This window comes from Scyliorhinus torazame, chromosome 4 (genome assembly GCF_047496885.1).
Source record: "Scyliorhinus torazame isolate Kashiwa2021f chromosome 4, sScyTor2.1, whole genome shotgun sequence".
Classification (NCBI taxonomy): Eukaryota; Metazoa; Chordata; class Chondrichthyes; order Carcharhiniformes; family Scyliorhinidae; genus Scyliorhinus; species Scyliorhinus torazame.
This window is the reverse complement of record NC_092710.1, coordinates 37450898-37472417: the sequence shown is the minus strand read 5'-3', so window position 1 is coordinate 37472417 and position 21520 is coordinate 37450898. Positions and strand designations below refer to the sequence as shown.

The 21520-nt window shown below is 48.9% G+C and overlaps 1 non-coding gene across 1 annotated transcript; it reads right to left on the bottom strand.

Moving 5' to 3' along the window:
- Positions 1-21447: 21447 nt before the first annotated feature.
- On the bottom strand, positions 21448-21520 carry trnak-uuu (transfer RNA lysine (anticodon UUU)). Its single transcript has one exon. It is a non-coding gene; the product is annotated as a tRNA-Lys (tRNA).

Below are 21520 nucleotides of genomic sequence, written 5' to 3'. Positions count from 1 at the left end.
ATGGTCGACTTAAAGATGGCAGAGTCAGCCAAATCCGCGCAGCCCGTTGGACCCTTCGTTTATAGGGATGGGACATCACACTTAAGAGAACCAAGACCCACACTTTCCTTGCCGATGACTTACACTATGCAGGTACCCCACATGAGTGTGAGATCATCACCACAAAGCATAATACAGGACCCTTGAAACCAAGGTCAGTCCCCAGGAAAGCATGTACTACACTCCAGAGACCCCAGCCCACAGACACATGCGCACCCCAGAGAATTTATGTGGATGGCTTCTCCACAGTTTTAAATGGGAAAAGAATCACGGTTGCGGTATTTATCTGGAGGACACACTGGGACGCGCCCTAGAAAAGGTTTCGTTAAAATTGCCAGGACATTTAGGCTCGCAGGCAGCAGAACTGACAGCCATAGCTTATATTGTAGTTCACCCAGACTCGTTTCCGAACCCAGCCGACATATATTTGGACATTTTATTTGTCTGCAACAGTTTAACAGAATTCCTACCCCTGTGGGAAACTAGAGGATTCGTTTCCGCAGACGGAAAGCCCCGACCCTCAGCTCCATTACTCTAACATATTCTGAAAACGGCCAAAGACCGTAAATATGGAATCATCAAAGTTCGCAGTCATTATCGTTCTTCCCCCCTGGTAACGTTAAAGCAGACGCCCTAGCGAAAGCAGGTTCCAGACATGGTCACTTTTGGAACCCCGCCCCCGAAAGCGCCCCAGTACATGCGGTTCAGGTCTCACAGACCAACATTCAGGATTTGGCAAAGGCTCAAAAGGAAGACGAGAAGCTCAGGGAAGTTTTAAAAGGCAGCTTCCCAGCCCCTTATGATAAGTTTAAAAACACGATAACCACACATGACGGTGTGATTCTAAAAGACGGCATTTATGTAATCCCCAGCCAGGACAGGAATCGAATTATTTACCAGTTCCATGACAATCATGGACACCAGGGCATTGAACCCACCCGAGCCCACCTCAGACCTATCTGCTGGTGGCCTGATTTAAAAGCCAATGTTACTCATTACATTGATATTTGCTGAATCTGTGCCCAGAACAATCCGGACAGATATGCAAGAAAGGCTCAGCTTAGTCACACCCACCCCGTTAATGGCCCTTGGAGGAATTAGCAAATAGATTATATAGGACACCTAAAACTTGATTAGCCTTCTTAATCGCCTGTTGCACCTGCACACCAACTTTTTGCGACTCATGCACCAGCACACCCAGGTCCCTCTGCACAGCAGCATATTTTAACATCTTACCGTTTAAATAATAATCCATTCTGCTGTTTTTCCTCCCAAAATGGATAGCCTCACACTTGGCAACATTGCATTCCATCAGCCAGACCCTAGCCCATTCACCTAACCTATCCAAATCCTTCTGTAGACTTCCGGTATCCTCTGCAGTTTTTGCTTTACCACTCATCTTAGTGTCGTCTGCAAACTTTGACACATTGCACTTGGTCCCCAACTCCAAATCGTCTATGTAAATTGTGAACATCTGCGGGCCCAACACTGATCCTTGAGGGACCCCACTAGTTACAGGTTGCCAACCAGAGAAACACTCATTTATCCCCACTCTCTGCTTTCTGTTAGTTAACCAATCCTCTACCCATGCAACCACTTTACCCTCAATGCCATGCATCTTTAGTTTATGCAGCAACCTTTTGTCTGGCACCTTGTCAAAAGCTTTCTGGAAATCCAGATATACCACATCCATTGGCTCCCCGTTATCTACTGCACTGGTATCGTCCCCAAAAAATTCTACCAAATTAGTCAGACACGACCGACCCTTTGTGAACCCATGCTGCGTCTGCCCAATGGGGCAATTTCCCTCCAGGTGCTCCGCTATTTCCTCCTTAATGATAGATTCCAGCACTTTCCTTACAACCGAAGTTAAGCTTACCGGTCTATAATTACCCGCTTTCTGCCGACCTCCTTTTTTAAACAGTGGTGTCACGTTTGCTACTTTCCAATCCTCTGGGACCACCCCAGAGTCTAGTGAATTTTGATAAATAATCACTTGTGCGTTTACAATTTCCCTAGCCATCTCTTTTAACACTCTGGGATGCATCCCATCAGGGCCAGGAGACTTGTCTACCTTTAGCCCCATTAGCTTGCCCAATACTGCCTCCTTAGTGATTACAATCATCTCAAGGTCCTCATCTGTGATATCCTTATTTCCATCAGTCACTGGCATGTTATTTGTGTCCTCCACTGTGAAGACTGACCCAAAAAACCTGTTCAGCCCCTCAGCCATTTCCCCGTCTCCTATTATTAAATCTCCCTTCTCATCTTCCAAAGGACCAATATTTACATTAGCCACTCTTTTTTGTCTTATATATTTGTAGAAGCTTTTACTATCTGCTTTTATGTTCTGAGCCAGTTGACTATCATAGTCTACCTTACTCTACTTTATGGCTTTTTTAGTAGCTTTCTGTTGTCCCCTGAAGACTTCCCAGTCCTCTAGTCTCCCACTAATTTTTTGCCACTTTGTATGTTTTTTCCTTAAATTTGATACTCTCCCTCACCTCCTTAGATATCCACGATCGATTTTTCCACTTTCTACCGTCTTTCTTTTTTGTCGGTATGAACCTTTTCTGAACACTGTCAAAGATCGCTCGGAAGGTTCTCCACTGTTCCTCAACTGCTTCACCATGAAGTATTTGCTCCCAGTCTACCTTAGCTGGTTCTTCTCTCATCCCATTGTACTCGCCTTTGTTTAAGCACAAAACACTAGTGTTTGATTTTACCTTGTCATCCTCCAACTGTATTTTAAATTCCACCATATTGTGGTCGCTCCTTCCAAGAGGATCCCGAACTATGAGATCATTAATCAATCCTGCCTCATTACACAGGACCAGATCTAGGGCCGCTTGTTCCCTTATAGGTTCCATTACATACTGTTGCAGGAAATTATCCCGGGTGCATTCTATAAACTCCTCCTCAAGGCTGCCTTTACCAACCTGGTTAAACCAATCGATATGCAGGTTTAAATCTCTCATGATAACCACTGTGCTATTTCTACATGCATCCGTTATTTCTTTGCTTATTGCCTGCCCTACCATCCTGTTACTATTTGGTGGCCTATTGACTACTCCTATCAGTGACCTTTTTGCCTTACTATTCCTGATTTCCACCCAAAATGATTCAACCTTGTCCTCCATAGCACCAATATCATCCCTTACTATTGCCCGGATGCCATCCTTAAACAACAAAGCTATAGCACCGCCCTTCCCGTCCATTCTATCCTTTCGTATAGTCTGATACCCTTGGGTATTTAACTCCCAGTCGTGACCATCTTTTAACCATATTTCAATAATGGCCACTAAATCATAGCCATTCACGATGATTTGCGCCAACTACTCATTTACCTTATTTCGGATACTACGAGCATTCAGGTAAAGTACACTTATGCTGTTTTTTATGTCTTTGTTATGAATCCTAACACCTTGATCAGTAACTTTTCGCAATTTATTTTTCGTTTTACCCTTTCTCCTAATTTTCCTTGTCTTTGAACCCATATCTCTACATAATAACCTGTCACGTAACCTGCTGCCTTGATCTCCATTGACCATTATACTGTCCATAGCTTTACACTTCCCTTCCCCCAAACTTGCTAGTTTAAAGTCCTTGTGACCAACCTATTAATCCTATTCGCTAGAACACTGGTCCCAGAATGGTTCAGGTGAAGACCGTCCCAACGGTACAGGTCCCTCCTGCCCCAGTACTGATGCCAATGCCCCATGAAATGGAATCCCTCTTTCCCGCACCACTCCTTTAGCTACGTATTAACTTCTCTAATTTTCTCAACCCTATGCCAATTGGCACATGGCTCGGGTAGTAATCCAGAGATTATAACCCTGGAGGACCTGCTCTTTCATTTAGTCCCTAGTGTTTGATAATCCCCAAACAGGTCCTCTTTCCTAGTCTTACCTATGTTGTTAGTCCCAATAACAACAACTGGATCCTCCCCCTCCTTCTCCAAAATCCTTTCAAGCTGATCAGAGATGTCCCTCACCCTGGCACTGGGCAGGCAACATACCATGCGGGACTCTCGATCTGGCATACAAAGGATGCCATCAATCTCCCTAATTATAGAATACCCTACAGCTACCACTTGTCGTTTTGCTCCCCCCTCTTGAATGGCTTCCTGTACCACGGTGCAGTGGTCAGTCAACGCATCCACCCTACAGCCCTCTTCCTCATCCACACAGGGAGCAAGTACCTCATACCTGTTGCACAAGGTCAAGGGCTGAGGCTCCTCAACTCCTAAACTCAGGATCCCCCTACCTGCCTCCCTTGCAGTCACACCACTCTGTCCCCGACCACTGTCCGAATTAACAGAACTTATTCTACCGGGTGTGACTGCCTCCTGAAACAAAGCGTCCAGGTAATGTTCCACCTCCCTGATGTGCCACAGTGTGAGCAGCTCGGTCTTCAGCTCATCAATTCTGAGCCGAAGTTTCTCGAGCAGCCAACACTTGCTGCAGATGTGGTCATTGACGGTCTCAATCGGATCCACCAGTTCCATCATCATACAGCAACAGCACATCACCTGTCCAGCCATATTCAACTAGTTAATTAATTTAAATATATTTTTATAGAACCTCAAGGATAAACCCGAACACCAACAAAAACACAGCCACTCACCCGAACTCAGTCACTCACCTAAACTGAGATGCACTCTGTTCCAATCAGCACTCCGTGTCTAAAGGCACTCCTGCCACACCTTTTGTGCACTCACCTCTCCCAGCACTGTCCCGGCTCTCTCCTCCCGCGCTTTTTAAATCTCCCGGCTCTCTCCTCCCGCGCTTTTTAAATCTCCCGGCTCTCCCCTCCGGCGCTGTTTTCGCTGTCCCGGCTCCCTCTGGTCCCGCGCTGTTTTCGTTGTACATCTTTCCAAGATGGGGCCGCCCACTCAGTATCGAGTCCAATCAAGGATCCCATTTTACAGGACGAGTGATGAAAAACGTCCTCACAATTTTCGGAATAAAGCAAAAGTTTCATATATCATACCACCCCCAATCAAGCGGCATAGTAGAAAGGATGAACAGAACTCTAAAAGCCACACTCAGAAAAATGGTGCAACAGCACCTGGGACACAGTTCTCCCATTTGCATTAATGTTCATTCGAAACACAGTATCCACATCCACAAGATACACCCCCCACACCCTCATGACCGGACTCCCCATGAAAGGCACAGAATATTTATTAGGACTGGATTTTGCCAGCCCCACAGCCACCGCCATCACGCATGAGAAAGCAGTACAACAGGTTGTTGAAAATGTGAAGGCCGCCCAGCTTGCAGCAGCCGTCAGGATTGGAACCCGCAAGAAACAAAGCAAGGCTTGCTTTGATAAAACAGTACATGCCACTGTTTGTAATAGGGCAGCAAGTGATGCTATCCCGATACAACCCCAGTTCATTCGTTTCCTCCAAATTTTCCGGACCGTACTCCATCTCAGATAAAGTCAGCCCCTCTGTGTATAAGAAAACCTACCCGAATGGCAAGTCTGCGTAGTTCCACATAAACCGTTTTTGGCTTATGGCTCACGGAACAACATTTCACACCACATCTCGCTTGCAGCAGCAGATGAGAACGCCCCGCCCACGAACAACGTATTCCTACCATTTCCCAACTTGTCCAGCCCATCCACAGACACGACTACGACTCCACCCCAAGAGGTACGATTCCGCCTCTCCCTTCCTTCAACCAGCAGCGACAGCAACAGCAACGGCGATAGCGATGACGACAGCCCCAGCACACCATGCTATGATTAAAGCCCCTGACCCAGACCCACCGCCCGACGATTACGGTTTAAACCCTTGCAGCTCCAACCTCGACGCAAGACTCTGGCACCGAGACAATTCGTTCAGGCTCATCCGGAATGGTGAGATGGACCCCAATTCGCCCCAAGCAGCTTTAGCAAACATACTCCAGTCAAGAGAATGGCAGCCGGGAGAGGACGACGACATAGAGTCTGACTCCCACCAAACGAATCACTTTGCGACCCTGTTCGCTATTGAGCAATGAGGTGTCCAGATGATGGTAAAAAGTAACCAATGGAGAGTTACGGTGTCCTTTCTGATGGAACCTGCACCATGTTTATTATGTATGTTTGTTTGTTATTGTAAATGTTAAATGTTGTTGGTCCATTTAAATTTTTCCTAGCTCCACGCCACCACTCTTTTAATGGCCAATGGCAGTCAATGGAACAAGTTTGTCCACGGACAACCAATCACAGCTACTCTTCTGATTCAAAGGTAATCATAAGTGGCTGCACCCACGACAACCACAAATTCTTACCGTTCTTGCCTGTCACTCAAGCATGAGAAAAACGGCACTAATCCCTGCCCTGCCTGAGGACCCCCCCTCTGGTCAGCTACGCTCGGGTAGAGCACCTCGGGCACTGGTCACTGTCCTACCCAGGGATTCCACTCATTCTTACCCACCGCGGCCCATACGCACCCCATTTTGGCTTTTTAAGTACAAAACTCTTTTGTTTCTTTATGGCAACCCTCAGGTTGCTTCCAGATGCTATTTACATCCTCAAACACGAGCACGGTAGATCACACAGGCTGCATGACGGCTCGCACTGTGTCAGTATTTTTCTCGGATGACTTGTCCCCAAATATTTGCTTACAAAAAAATGAGGGAGTCACAGATGGTGACCAATTATAACGGGTATTGGCAATAAAGGACAGACAGACAGACAGACGAGATCTTAAACAAGACAATAACAGAAATTATGATTGTGTCTATAGAACTCGGGAACCTCAGGAACCACAGAAGAAGAAAAGACAGAAAGAAGGAAAGATGAAGACGACCATCATACTCTACAGTTGGATCTTAGCAGAATCCCTCCAGTTGTGCACGGACGCTACCCCCCCCCCCCCACCCCTTTAAGTGAATTAAAATACATCTGTTTCTTCGTGTGTTTTCTTTTCGATTGAATAAAGAAATGTAAAACTCTGTGCTTGACTGCCAAACCAGAGACCTGTGTTGCTGCTATTGTACAGTTGAAAATGTTGTAAATTATTGTGATTGATTGCGGTTAGTTTAGTTAAGGATAGTTGGAGGTTCCAGTTTTTTTATTTTGTACTGCATGCCTGAATGTCATTGCGCCCTGTAGAATTTTATAATGATGTATGTACATAAAATAATTGGGGTAAAAGTTGCAATTCATAGGACAGAGCAGTGTAGAGCCTGTCAAGTGCTTATGGGTGCCCGACTTAGGAGGAGTACGAAGATGATGCAGTAATTTGATCGGTCACGCTTTGCGTTGAGGGTCACAAGGAGAGAGTGTAGTCATCTGAGATGGCCGCTTCCAGAATACAAACTGGCCATTTGCAAAGATTGCAGAGAAAAATGGACAATGTTAAGAAAGCAAGCAGGCACAGAGCCTGTTTGCATATTGGAGAAACAGACGAGACTGGAACTGTAGGCCCATTAGCATATGGACGGCCCATCTCCGGTAACAAAGGAAGATACTTAAATAACCAATCTGGCCCCAGACCTTGCGGCGCCAGTTCCTGAAACCGAATGCAGAAAACAAAGCAGGCCAACGGCCACCTAGGACCCGCCCAGCCATCAGGGCTCCCACCCCTTTATTGGTCAAGGTCAATGCGAATGATCAAGAAATGGCCCAATTGATTGGGGCCAAGTGCAAGGCCCGCCCAAAAGCACGCGAAGCCCCCTTCGGGTATAAGAAGAAGGCCCCAAGAGAGAATCACTCTCTTGGACTTGGCTCTCACAGCGGAGAGACACGTCCACCAGCTACACCAGAAGCAAGTAAGTCCAAGGTCAACGCTCGCTACCAGACGGACGACCTTAGCTGTTCCCCTCTGCCACTTTGACCCCAGCAGCCTCAGAACCGAACAACGGCCATTGTTCCTCTGACTGAGTGGGCGCCCGAAGCTAAGTATAGGCTTTAGCAGTAGTGATAGTTTAGTTTGTAGTATTTCGTGCATGAGTTGATATTGCTGTGTATGTAAATAAATAGTCTTGACTTTGAACTAACTAACTGGTGTACCGATTCCTTGATCAGCATTCGGGTTTGAACCTTGTGGCGGTATCGAAAGATACCTGGCGACTCTAAAGCAAACGTAATTAGAATTAAGGAAGGTGACCATATTGACCACCATATTTAGAAACAACCAGAGAGAGCAACAATCCGCAGAGTAAGACTGTGTAATCTGTGTCCCCTCTCCGGATGCCCTTGCAGCATTTCGCGTCCAGCAGGAGTATCGCATGGGGTTTGATCACGAGCGCGAACAAGAGTGGGGGTAGGGAGAAGTCCGGACTTGTTCCTCTCTGCAGCTGGAAGTATTCAGACCTGGTGGTGTTGGTTCAAACGCTCGCCTTGGGAGCATTGTACAGGAATCTCATCCAGATGGTGAACCCCGCTCCCAGCCCAAACCGTTCAAGTACCTCGAGGAGGTACTTCCATTTGACTCTCTCGAAGGCCTTTTCTGCGTCCAGTGGGACGATCACCTCTGGTTTCTCTCCCCGGGGAGGGTGTTTATTACGTTCCGCAGCCGCCTGATGTTCGCAGTGAGTTGCCTACCCTTGAAAAAGCCCGTTTGGTCCTCTGCGGCAACCTCCGGTACGCAGCCCTCCAGCCTTTTGGTTAAGACTTTTGCGAGAACTTTCACATCAACATTCAGCAGTGAAATGGGTCTGTGTGATCCACATTCCGTCAGGTCTTTTTGGGAATAAGTGAGATTGTGGCCTACGCTAGCATGGGTGGCAGGATGCCCCCTGCCAGTCACTCTGCGAACATGTCCCTTAGGAGTGGGGCCAGGACTGGTGCAAATATTTTATAGAAGTCCACCGGGAACCCCTCGGATTACGTTCTGTCGACCTCCAAGATGGAGACGACCAGCTGTTGCCTGGCCGCCCTCTCTTCCCTATCTCTGCACGGATTGTAGGCTATGAACTCTCCTCTAATCACGGCCTTTAGTGCCTTCCAGAACGTGGACGGTGAGACCGCCCCATTCAGGTTGTTACTAACTCAATCGCCTATGGCCCGCAATGTTTTCTGGCAGAAGGCCTTGTTGGCTTGGATTCCCATGCCCAGCCTCCATGTGGGGCACTGGGAATAACCTGTCTCCAACCTCACATCCATGTAATGTGGAGTGTGGTCGGAGATGCCAATCGCTGAGTATTCCACTCCTTTTATTCCTTGAAGCACCGAGTTCCCCACTGCAAAGGAGTCGATGCAGGTATATACCTTGTGCAACTGCGAAAAGAATGAGAATTGATTGACTCCCGGGTGTAGGAACCTCCATAGGTCCATCGCCCCCATCTGCTCCATGAATATTCCCAACTCCCTAACCATGTCTGTCTTTCTCTCCGTTCTGGGGTTTGATTGATCGGTCACTGGGTCCTGCACGCAGTTAAAGTCGCCCCCCCCCCCCCCCCCCCCCCCCATAATCAGTCGGAGTGTGTCAATGTCAGGGATTTCCGCCATGGTTTTTTTTTTTAATTCGGTGTCGTCCCAGTTGGGCGCGGACACATTCACCAGTACCATCGGTGCCCCTTCCAGGACACCGCTGACCATGACGTACCATCCCCTGGGTACGTAACCATCTTCATAAACTCCATAAACATCGTCCTCTTGCTGATCAGTATGGCTACTCCCCTAGCCCTCCTCCCGTAGCACGAAGCTACGTGTCCCACCCAGCCTTCCTTACCAGCAGTCAGTCCTTCTCCCTACGGTGTGTTTCCTGTCGGTCGGTTATGTCGGCGTTCTGGCTTCTTTAGCCTGGTTTAGAGGCTGGTTTAGCACACTGAGCTAAATCGCTGGCATTTAAAGCAGGCCAAGGCAGGCCAGCAGCACGGTTCGATTCCCGTACCAGCCTCCCCGAACAGGCGCCGGAATGTGGCGACCAGGGGCTTTTCACAGTAAATTCATTTGAAGCCTACTTGTGACAATAAGCAATTTACATTCATTCATTTCATTTCATTCATTTCTTAGGTGGGTGAAGACTCTGGATCATTTCACCAGACCGTTAAGTCCCCTTTCGTTCCAGGTAACAATCCTGGTGGGGGGCGTTTCTGACCGCCTCCCCCCCCCCCCCCCCCCCCCGATCCTGTGGGATTAACCATACTTACCTGGTGGACGCGCCCCTGCACTCCGGGGTTTTCCGTTGTTAGGGGACCGTTCAAAATGGCCGCAGTCGCCACCCACACCATGAGGTCGGGTCCCTGCGGTCCGGGATTTCCTTTTGCCCAGGAGGCACCCAACATGGCCTCTAACTATGTGTATGCCACGTGGGCGTGCCCTTGCCCTCCGAGGTCTCCCATTGCCCAGGGGCCCACCAGAATGGCAGTTTACGGCGCCATCTTGGTTCCTCGCTCTGCTCCATGCCCGTCGAGGCCTGTGTCTGTCCCATTTGTTCTCTTTGTTCCCTTTACGTTCTGTGCACCCCCCCCCCGTCTTTGTTCCCCCCTTCCCCAACCCCCCCCCCCCATCCATCCCTCTGGTTCCCCCTCCCCCCCCCCCCCCCCCGAGTGTTCTCTCCCCCTTCTGCCCTTTCTCCCCCTTTCTGGCCAGACGCTCCCTCTCCCCTGAGAGGTGCGCCGCGGTCTCCCTCACTGCCTGTCTTCCCGTGCGAGCCCTCCTCACTAGTCAGGTGGCTCCCCTCCCAGTGCTGGTCTAGACCGGGCCCTGTTTCACCTCCCCCTCTCCACCCCCTATCCCTCCCACTTGCCTGCTTCCCCTATTCTCGCTCCCCTATCCTGTTTCCCATCTTCAAACTGAGAAAGGAGACAAACACGAAAACGAGGCAGCACAGTCCCGCGCAAAAACATAGTCCATGTTACAGTCTTTGTTTTCGCTCCGTCCTCCACTCTCATTCCCTTTCTTCCCCTGTCCCTGCCGCTTTCACCGCTGCCACGTCTGCTCTCCCCCGGGTTGTTCATTTTAACAAACTCATCCGCCTCCGCCGGAGTGCTGAAGTAATGTTCCTTCCCCTTGTATGTCACCCAGAGTTTGCCCGGGATTAACATGCCGAATTGCACCCCTTTTTTGTAGAGCGCCGATTTCGCTCTGTTGAATTCGGCCCTCCTTTTTGCCAAGTCCGCCCCAATGTCCTGGTAGACCCTGACTCTCTGCCCTCCCCACGATCATGATTTCGCCTGTCGGGCCCACCTCAGGATTTTTGCCCTATTCCTGGAATCGATGCAGCTTTGCATTTATCGCCCTTGATTGCTTCCCAGTATTGGGCTTAGGTCGGAGCCACTTGTGTGCCCTGTCCATCACTGGGTCTGGAAAGCCTTCCCTCCCAACTAGATTGCGCAGTTGGGTCCCTCCCCTCAATCTCCTCTGGCAGATCCACAATGCGGTCGTTTTGCCACCTGGACCTATTCTCCTCATCGTTGACCTTCCTTTTCAGGTTACCCTGAGCCGCCACCAACCTCTTCATCTCGGCCTCCAAAGCCACTATCCTGTCGCTGTGGGCCGTTGATGCCTTCTCCTGGTCCAGGAGCGTCTTCTCCTGGGCCTCCACTTTCCGTCCCAGGCCTTCTATCGTGTACTGAAGAGTGGCTATCGCTTCGGTCACCATCCCCTTCATCACCACCTGGTACTCCGCCTTGATCGCTTCCTTCATAGCGGTCAGTTCCTTTTTCAAAACGTTACTCCCCATCCCCCTGTGTCGTTGCCTGCTCTTCTCCGCTGTTCAGGTCGCCGATCTTTCGTAATCCACCTAACCTGCACACCTTTGGGCTGTGGGAGCAAAGCGGAGGAAACCCACGCAGACACGGGGAGAACTTGCAGACTCCGCACAGTCACCCGAGGCCGGAATTAAACGTGGGACCCTTGGAGCTGTGAGGCAGCAGTGCTGACTACTGTGTCACCCATTCAGGCTGGGGAGCCAAAGAGATTCGACATATTTAACCTTTATTTAAAAATACGAGAGACCTTGATAAATCCACTCACTGTTCGCCTGTGCTCAAGGCAAATAGAAACAAACATTCTGTAAACTGTACTTCTAATGAAGCCATTAAAATGCAGAATGCTGCTGGGGAAGCTGCTCTTTCCACTCCCAGCTCAGTATAATCCTGTGTGTTGCTCTCCTGAGGGTCTGCAGGGATATCACAAATAGGAGCAGCAGGAATATCTACCGGATGTAATGACTGCTCCAATATTCAATATGTTCATGGTTCATCTATGTTAATTGTACCTTCCTGAACTGTCCTTATATCCCTTTGTGCTCACAGAACCCCTGGGAATGTCCCATCAATATAATCAGCGAGAATCCAAAGAGCTCCCTGAGTCTAGAATGCAGAAGATTCGCAAGCCTTTAATTGGGCAGTGGATATTATCCACATGGACTTTAGTAAAGCCTTTGACAAGGTACCCCTTGGCAGACTGGTGCAGAAGGTGAAATCAAACGGGATCAGAGGTGAGCTGGCATGTTGGATACAGAACTGGCTCGGTCATAGAAGACTGAGGGCGGCAGTGGAAGGGTGCTTTTCTGAATGGAGGGCTGCTGTTTTCAATATATATAAATGATTTGGAGGAAAATGTAACTGGACTGAATAGTAAATTTTCGGATGACACAAAGGTTGGTGGAATTGGGGATAGCAATGGGGCTGTCAGTGAATACGGCAGGCTATAGATCGGTTAGAGACTTGGGCGGAGAGATGGCAGATGGAGTTTACTCCAGACAAATGTGAGGTAATGCATTTTGGAAGGTCTAATACAGGTGGGAAATAAACAGTAAATGACAGAACCCTGAAGAGCATTGATCGGCAGAGAGATCTTGATGTACAGGTTCACAGATCTCTAAAAGTGGCAGCGTGGGTGGAGAAGGTAGTCAAGAAGGCACACGGCATGCTTGCCCTAAGTGGTCCGGGCATTGAGTATAAAAATTGGCGAATCATGTTGCAGCTGTACAGAACCTGAGTTAGGCCACCGAGAGGGCTAGAATACAAGACCTGGGATGTACTGCTGAGGCTGTATAAGGCTCTGATCAGACCCCATTTGGAATGTTATGAGCAATTTTGGGCCCTGTCTCTAAGGAACGGTGTACTGGCCAGAGGAGAATTATCCCAGGAATTAAGGGCTTGTCATATGAGGAGCTGTTGAAGACTCTGGGCCTGTACTCGATAGAGTTTATAAGGCTGAGGGGGATCTTGCAGAACACTGAGAGGCCTAAATAGAGTGGACGTTGTGAGGATGTTTCCACCAGTAGGAGAAACTAGAACCCGAGGGCACAGCCTCAGACTGAAGGGATGATCCTTTAAAACTGAGATGAGGAGGAATTTCTCCAGCCAGAGGGTGGTGGATCTGTGGCATTTATTGCAGCAGAAGGCTCTGGAGGCCAAGTCACTGTGTCTTTAAGACAGAGATAGATAGATTCTTGATTAATAAGGGCATTAGCGATTACGGGGAGAAGGCAGGAGAATGGGGGTGAGAAACATATCAACCATGATCGAATGGCAGAGCACATTTGATGGGTGGAATGGCTTAATTCTGCTTCTGTATCTGATGTCTAAGCTATTTTATTGAGCCGAGGTGAGAGGGATTTGATAATTTTGTCGCAGTTCTAACCCCGTTCTTCTCTTTGTCGCTAATTCTGTTGCTCAACGCTCCGACAGTCCGAGCACTGGAGACACTAAATTATGAAGATAGGTTGGGTAGGCTTGGGTTGGTGTCACTGGAGCAGAGAAGACTGAGGGGCAACTTGATCGAGGTGTGCAAGATTATGAGGGCCATGGACAGGGTGCATAGGGGACAGGGAGCAGCTGTTCACCTTCGCTGAAGGGTCAGTTACAAGGGGACACAAGTTAAAGATGAGGGGCAGGATGTTCAGGGGGGATTTGAGGAAAAACATTTTTACCCAGAGGGTGGTGACGGTCTGTGATGCACGATCAATTGGACAATGACGAGAGTTGAATACAACTGAGGCTTTATTGCTCTAAGATGTGTGGCCGCCACAGCAGCTGGTGAAATGGCTGCTTCACTGAGGACACACATACTTATACTCCGCCTACTGGGCGGAGCCAGCAGGCAGGGACTACCGCCATACCTGTAGAACAGGTCCTACCGTACATCACTTAATATAGGTGCAACAGTGGTCTACCACATTCACCCCCTGTTACAATTGAGTACGGCGGGGGTGGTGGAGAACTATATCCAGAAATTGAATTTAGACACACAATATTTGCAAATTTTGAAGTCCAGTGAACCAGTTAGAGGTTTAACTGGTCCGGTCCCTTGATGTGCCGCTGGGAGCGAAGCAGTGGTGGCGGCGATGCCGATGCTGGTCTGGTCTTCGGTGACTCTGGGAGCATGCTGAAATCCTCTTCATCCTCGGGCATGAGCAGGATGGTCCTGGAGGGGTTGCTGCTCGGAGCGCCTGGGGGAGGGGGGGTGGGGGTGGAGCCGGGCCAGCGGTGTGTGTGGAACCTACTGGTGCCAGGTCCCTGAGGGGGACAGTATCCTGGGGGCCATCGGAGTACGCCACGTAGGCATACTGGGGGTTCACATGGAGCAACTGCACCCTCTCCATCAATGGGTCCGCCTTGTGTGGTCGGACGTGCCTACGGAGAAGGACGGGCCCTGGAGCTGCCAGCCGAGTCGGGAGTGACATCCCGGATGTGGACTTCCGTATCCAGATGGATGAAGCTTTCGGTGCTCCCAGAGTCCAGCAGGCAAGAGGTCACGTGTCCGTCGATTATAACGCTGGTTGATGCGGTCGCCAGGTTGTGCGGACGAGACTGGTCGATGGTCACTGAGGAGAGTCGAATTTGGTCGTCGCTGGTGTCGATTGATGGGGTGCCCATGGGGCACGGGTCCTGGAACGCTGGTGGTGCCCATGTGCCGTGGGGGAGACAAGATGGCGGCGCCTGAAGATCTTGGGGAGGACAAAATGGCGGCATCCATGGGCCGCACGTGGCAGGGGTTGAACAAGATGTCGGCACCCATGGGCCGCACATGGCAGGGGTTGAACAAGATGGCGGCACCCATGGGCCGCACGTGTTGCGCGGAAGGTAAGATGGCGGCACCCACTGGCCGAGCTTGGTATGAGGGGGAGAAGATGGCAGCGCCCACTAGCCGCGCGTGGTCTGAGGGGGACAAGATGGTGGCACCCACTGGCAGCACATGGTCCGGGGGTGAAGATGGCAGTGCCCATTGTGCGTAAACGAGGGGGGGGGGTGATAGCAGCGACTGCGCGTGCCTGGCACACGGCGGCGAAGTGCCCCTTCTTACCGCAAGCCTTATAAAGGGCAGCGCGGGCCGGGCAGCATTGGCGGGGGTGTTCTTGCTGGCCGCAAAAATAACATTGGGGACACCCGGGGTTAGCTGGCTGGTGTGTGGTGCAGGCGTATTGGGTGGGTAAGGGCCCCGCTGGGACGGCCAGCTGTGGGGTTCACGAAGGGAAGGAGGGGTGGGCCGCGCTGCTGGGGGCGTTGGCCTGAGTATTTCGCGAGGCGACCATCATAGAGAGCGTGAGCTTCTTTGTCTCTGCGAGATCGAGTGTGGCCCCTTCTAAACGTCGCCGGCGTATGAGGTCCGACCCAATCCCCGTAACAAAAGCGTCCCGCATGAGGAGGTTAGAATGTTCAGTGGCCGTAATGGCCTGACAGTCACAGTCCCGGACTAGTGGGATTAGGGCCCGCCAGAAGTCTTCTATGGGCTCACCAGGGAGTTGAGAGTGAGTGGCGAGTACATGCCTGGCGAAGAGCGTGTTCGTCCGCTGGGCGTAGTTTTCTTTAAGTAGCGCCATGGCTTCAGCGTAGTTTGGCGCGTCCTGGATCAGCGGAAAGACATTGGAGCTCAACCCCGAGTACAGTATCTGTATTTTCTGAGCCTACGGAACAGGGTGTGGTGCAGACCTGATGTACGCCTCGAAACAAGTTAGCCAGTGCTGAAAGTCCTTTTTGGCATTGCTTGAATACGGATCCAGCTGCAGACGATCAGGCTTGATACGGAGGTCCATCTTCTGAAAATCTTAGAGCAATAAATTGATGCACGATCAATTGGACAAAGACGAGAGTTGAATACAACTGAGGCTTTATTGTTCTAAGATACGTGGCCTCCCACAGCAGCTGGTGAAATGTTTGCTGCACGGTGATGTGTTGGGTGTTTTGGATCCGTGGAACACATAAAGGCTACCAACACTTAAAATAGAACAACACTATTTTATTAAGCTAGAAGCTGTTGAACGTACTTTCACTGTGGGTTAACACGATGTTAGATTAAACTAAAGACCTATGCCTATCCTGACCAGTCTATGCACTCAGCACATGGTGAAGATCTGTGCTGTAAGCTGTAAGCTCTGTCCTGAGAGGCTGCATCCCGAATGAGCGGGAAAACTGATGCCCTCTGTCTTTATAGTGAGTGTGCTCTAACTGGTGATTGGCTGTGGTGTTGTGTGTGTTGCTTGGTCTTTCTGTGTGTCCATCAGTGTATGTCTCTGCACCACGACATACTGTTGTATATTATGACATCCCCCCTTTTATAAAAAAATGTATGTGTGTGGCAATAAATAATGTGTGGTGATAATGATCCGAACTATGTGTGGGGTGCGAAGACATATGTACAGGACTATGTACATGAGAACTAAGCTATTTACATGGGAAGGTGCCTGGTGCAGAGCAATATGCAACAAGAGTAACGAGATCAACATTATATACAAACCAGGGAAACGGTCAAACAAAGCAACAAAATAATTCAGAGAGTCCATAAATTCGACAAGTTCATAAATGTAGTCTCTGAGGCGACAAATTCTGGTTGACCGCCTCAAGGGTGGGCCGAGAGCCGCCGGTTCAGGAGCGGGCTGGACTGCGTCAAAGTCAGGGGGAGGTAGAGTGACAGGAGGCTCTGCATAGTCCATGGCAGGGTCAGCAGGAGGGCGAGGCGACACTGGAGGATCACCTGGCAAGCGTGGAATGAGGCGAAGGGCGCATCGATTGCGGCGCAGAATAGAGCCATCCAGTAGACGAACCAGGAACGAGTTTACAGACTGAAATATTTCCAAATTTCCCAACTAATGCTCTGTATCTCGTGACCCTTCGCCGTCTCAAATTCCCCTTTGCTCCTGCCCCTTCCCCAACTTTCACTCACCTTTTACGTTTTGTTCTGCGAGGACCCAATCTGTTAAACGCGCGTTTCTCTCACTCACCGCCTTTTCTCAATACCCATTCGGCGCTGTGACACTTGTTCGAATTTCATCCTTGGCAAAACGTGCCACTCACCACACCAACAGCCATTCTGTATCCAATTCCTTCATCTTAGAACATTGACACAACATTTCCTGGACATCATTATGGTCACTCCACCACAATCTGCAATTTCAAAATACAAAAAGCAATAAACTAGCGCTCCATAATTTCAGCTCTCATCCAATTCCCGTGAAACTGGGTGTGGTGTGGATTTCTGGAACTCTGCAGTCCATGTGGTGTAGGTGCACCCAGAAAGCGGTTAGGAAGGAAGCTCCATGATTTGTACCCAACAAGAGTGAGTGAATGGGAAATGGTTCCAAGTGAATATGGCGCGTGTTCCTTGGAGGGGAATCTGCAGGCAGCGGCGGAGTTAGCAATCGGCGCTGACAATACTTGTTTTGTCAATGAAAATAATATTGCAGTTACACTTCAATACAAAGTCGGTACAAACTACCATTGCAGAACATCGCATTGCCTGCCAGCATTCTCAATGAATTCAGAAAACAAAGTGAAATGTATTTAAATATAAATGTGATGGAATTTATTGGAACATAACAATGAGGTTTAACTGAACAGCAGCAACGGACAGATCCAAAGAGCTCCCTTTATTGGGACTGGATCAAATTCAATTTCTGATCATGTCGGAATTCAGATTCAACTCGCCTAAAAGCTCAAAATCAGCAAACAAATGGAGAAAATAAATCAGCATAACGCAAATATTTCAGGGATCAATCTTAAAGCGATGAACAGAGATTTCTCCTTGTAATGATGGTATTATTCACACAGAAGATAATAGAGGAAACCTTGAACCCCGCGGAGTGCAAAGGCGATGGACCTTGGCTGGAAACTGGGATTGGATCAGACAGGGGTTTGAGGGGTAGCAGAGGCACAATGGGCCGATGGGCTTCTTTCTAAGTGGATTCACTCGATGAGTTCAGGTCAGCGTCGATCATTGGGATTTAAAATGATCGCTCGAACAGAGACTTAAACCCTGGACCCTCAGATTAAAAGTCTGATGCTCTACCGACTGAGCTATCCAGACTATGAACGATACCGCCTGTAGTGACCGCTTTCCCCCTTCGCTGTTGCTCCTCTCGTTTCGCTGTTGCCCCTCTTTCCTCTGCTGATGTTGTGCCTCTCCTGCAGAACAAACAGCTGCTTCCTTTGCCCTGCGCCACTCTCTGAATCCGAACGGCATATCAGCAGCTCCGCCTCTGGATTCAGGGCGAGTTCAGAGCTGTGCTGCTCTTCGGCGCTTCCCTCCGATACTCCGCCCACCGAGTCCCTTTCCTGGAGACTGGTTATTCCCAGTTGGGTTTGGGACAGTCACTTCCTGATTCTGAACGACTCAACATTCTGACTCAAGATTCGCTGCGTCCAGCACGCTTACTTCAAAACTGTTCTTTACAAAAGCGAAACCTCCCCTTTGCCGTACCGGCCGCCCCGAACAGGCGCCGACATGTGTCGAATAGGGGCTTTTCACAGGAACTTAATTGAAGCCGACTCATGACAATAAGCGATTTCCATTTCATTTTCATTTCATTAAACGCTCTTTCATTTTGAGTCTTTTTCGAGAATTGCCTGACTCAAAGAGAAAAAATTGTGCACAATCAGCTGAACGCGACTTTGTGGGACACGCAAACATGTTATACAGCAAGTCAGGTGTTGACAGCTGATCCATTCCCATCAAATAGACGCTTTACAAAGGTTGCGGAGTGATGGAACAATCACAAACTCCAGTCATATAAGGAGTGGAGCTGCCGCCTGCTGGTTCCATGGTGTAGTGGTTATCACGTCTACTTTACACGCAGCAGGTCATGGTTTCGAGCCCCAGTGGAACCATTGCTGCTTTTGGACAAGTTGTGACCAATTGAATTTCCATGTGAACAGAAATATAACCACGAAAGAGAAAATGCTGGAAAATCTCAGCAAGTCTGGCAGCATCTGTAGGGAGAGCAAAGAGCTAATGTTTCGAGTCCGATGACTCTTTGACAAAGCTAACAGACAGAGAAAGTGAGAAATATTTATACTGTGGAGTGAGAAAGAAAGATGAGCCATAGCCACAGAAACACAGGGAAACCGGGTGCCAATGGCCACAGAAACCCAGGGGACAGAGTGCAGAATTGCTTTGAATTAAGAAAACAAAGTGAAATGTATTTAAATATAAATGTGATGGAATTTATTGGAACATAACACTGAGGTTTAACTGAACAGCAGCAACGGACAGATCCAAATAGCATCCTTTATTGGGACTGGATGAAATTCAATTCCTGATCATGTCGGAATTCAGATTCAACTCGCCTATAAGCTCAAAATCAGCAGAAAAATGATAATAAAGCAGCACAATGCAAATATTTCTGGGATCAATCTTAAAGCGATGAGCAGAGATTTCTCCTTGTAATTATGGTATTATTCACACAAAGGAGAATAGATGAAACTTTCAACCCCGTGGAATGCAAAGGCGACGGTCCTTGGCTGGAAACTGGGATTGGAAAAGACAGGGGTTTGAGGGGTAGCAGAGGCACAATGGGCCGATGGGCTTCTTTCTCAGTTGATTCACCCGATGAGTTCACGTCAGCATCGATTATTGGGATTTAAATTGATCGCTGGAACAGGGACTTGAACCCTGGACCCTCAGATTAAAAGTCTGATGTTGTACCGACTGAGCAATCCGGGATGTGAGTAATCCCGCTTGTAGTGACCGCATTCCCACTTCGCTGTTGCTCATCTCGCCCCGCTGTTGCCCCTCTTTCCTCTGCTTATGCTGTGCGTCTCCTCCAGAACAAACAGCTGCTTCCTTTGCATTGCGCCACTCTCTGAATCCGGACAGCATATCAGCAGCTCCGCCTCTGGATTCAGGGCGTTCAGAGCTGTGCTGCTCTTCGACGCTTCACTCCAATACTCCGCCCACCGAGTCCCTTTCCTGGAGACTGGTTATTCCCAGTTGGGTTTGGGACAGTCACTTCCTGATTCTGAACGACTCAACATTCTGACTCAAGGTTCGCTGCATCCAGCACGCTTGATTCAAAACTGATCTTTACAAAAGCGAAACCACCCCTTTGCCTAACAACTTCCGCGCCATACCGGCCTCCTCGAACATGCGCCGGAATGTGGTGACTAGGGGCTTTTCACAGTAACATAATTGAAGCCTACTCGTGACAATCAGCGATTTTCATTTCATTTTCATTTCATGAAACGCTCTTTCATTTTGAGTCTTTTTCGAGAATTGCCTGACTCAAAGAGAAAAAATTGGGCACAATCAGCTGAACGCGACTTTGTGGGACACGCAAACATGTTATACAGCAAGTCAGGTGTTGACAGCTGATCCATTCCCAACAAATCGACGCTTTACAAATGTTCCGGAGCGATGGAACAATCACAAACTCCAGTCATATAAGGAATGCAGCTGGCGCCAGCTGGTTCCATGGTGTAGTGCTTATCACGTCTGCTTTACACGTAGCAGGTCTTCGGTTCGAGCCCCATTGGAACCATTGCTGATTTTGGACAAGTTGTGACCAATTGAATTTCCATGTGAACAGAAACACAACCACGAAAGAGGAAATGCTGGAAAATCTCAGCAAGTCTGGCAGCATCTGTAGGGAGAGTAAAGAGCTAACGTTTCGAATCCGTTGACTCTTTGTCAAAGCTAAAAGACAGAGAAATTGGGAAATATTGATACTGTGGAGTGAGAAAGAAAGATGAGCCATAGCCACAGAAACCCAGGGAAACCGGGTGCTAATGGCCACAGAAACCCAGGGGACAGAGTGCAGAATGGCTTTGAATTCAGAAAACAAAGTGAAATGTATTTTAATGTAAATGTGATGGAATTTATTGGAACTTAACGATGAGGTTTAACTGAACAGCAGCAACGGACAGATCCAAAGAGCATCCTTTATTGGGACTGGGTCAAATTCAATTGCTGATCATGTCGGTATTCAGATTAAACGCGCCAAAAAGCTCAAAATCAGCAAAAAAAAAGATAATAAATCAGCACAACGCAAATATTTCAGGTATCAATCTGAAAGCGATGGGCAGAGATTTCTCCTTGTAATGATGGTATTATTCACACAACAGAGAAGATAAAATCTTGAACCCCGTGGAATGCAAAGGCGACGGTCCTTGGCTGGAAACTGGGAATGAAACAGACAGGGGTTTGAGGGGTAGCAGAGGCACAATGGGCCGATGGGCTTCTTTCCCAGTTGATTCACTCGATGGGTTCACGTCAGCATCGATCATTGGGATTTAAAATGGTCGCCCGCACAGGGACTTGAACCCTGGACCCTCAGATTAAAAGTCTGATGCTCTACCGACTGAGCTATACGGGC